Raw genomic sequence first — 1,506 nt, forward strand, 5'->3', positions numbered from 1 at the left:
CCTGATCTTGTAGCCACTGGGTTAATGTGGTGAGTCCAGTTGAGTTTCTGGTCAACAGTAACCTCCAGGATGTTGATAGTGTGGGATTCAGTGTTGGTAACACCATTGAATGTCAAGGGGTGGTGGTTAGATTGTCTCTTATTGATGATGGTCATAGCCTGGTATTTGTGTGGCACGAATGTTACTTGCCACTTGTCAGCCCAAACCTGGATATTGTCCAGATCTTGTTGCATTTGAACATGAACTGCTTCAGTATCTGAGGAGTCACGAATGGTGCTGAACATTGTGCAATCATCAGCGAACATCCCCATTTCTGACCTTATGATGGAGGGAAGGTCATTGATGAAGCAGCTGAAGATGGTTGGGCCTAGGACAGTACCCTGAGGAATTCCTGCAGAGATGTCTTGGAGCTGAGATGATTGGCCTCCAACAACCACAACCATCTTCCTATGTGTCAGGTACAGCTCCAACCAGTGGAGAGTTTGCCCCCTGATTCCCATTGATACCAGTTTTGCCAGGGCTCCTTGATGCCACAGTCGCTTGAATGCAGCCTTGATATGAAGGGCTGTCACTCTTACCCCAATCTGTTGTGTTAATGGGAAGCATGTTCATTGTGAGTGTATTATTCAGGGACTCTGTAATTCATTGAGTATTTTATTGGATAAGTGCATTATTTGGGTAAATATGAACTGGGGAGTATTTGATGATTGTGTTATTCTGGGAGTTGTGTTAAAGGGCAGCTGAGTTTTTTGGGGAACCTGTTAATTTGGGAGTGTGTCGGTGCATAACTATGTCAATCCGGAAATATGTAATTTGGGAAGTGTTATGAATATGATTTTTTTATTGTCACGTGTTTTACAGTGAGAAAAACAGTGAAATACAGTGAAACGCTTTTCCTCTGTAGCCAACATCCGGTGAATAGTTTAAGAATAGGAAGAAAAGATAGAAAGTTACAGCAAAGTGAATGACCATCACGTAGCCAGCTCAGCATCAATGATGCCTGTAATAGGGCCATGGTTACTTAATCAGGGACTTGGGTTTTCTGGGATCGAGTTATTCAGTACTCTGTAATCCTGGGCACGTGTAATACTGGGAGCATATTATTCTGGAAGCATGTAATTCTGTGAGAGTGTAATCCAGACAGAGAGTGTAATCCAGAGAGAGACGTGTAATCCAGAGAGAGATGTGTAATTCAGAGTAAGTGTGTAATCCAGAGAGAGATGTGTAATCCAGAGAGAGATGTGTAATCCAGAGAGAGATGTGTAATCCAGAGAGAGATGTGTAATTCAGAGTGAGATGTGTAATCCAGAGAGAGATGTGTAATCCAGAGAGAGATGTGTAATCCAGAGAGAGATGTGTAATTCAGAGTAAGTGTGTAATCCAGAGAGAGTGTGTAATCCAAAGAGAGTGTGTAATTCAGAGTAAGTGTGTAATCCAGAGAGAGTGTGTAATTCAGAGCGTGTGTAATCCAGAGAGCGTGTGTAATTCAGAGTAAGTGTGTAATCC

The sequence above is a fragment of the Rhincodon typus genome, chromosome 47, assembly GCF_021869965.1.
Source record: "Rhincodon typus isolate 14 chromosome 47, sRhiTyp1.1, whole genome shotgun sequence".
Classification (NCBI taxonomy): domain Eukaryota; kingdom Metazoa; phylum Chordata; class Chondrichthyes; order Orectolobiformes; family Rhincodontidae; genus Rhincodon; species Rhincodon typus.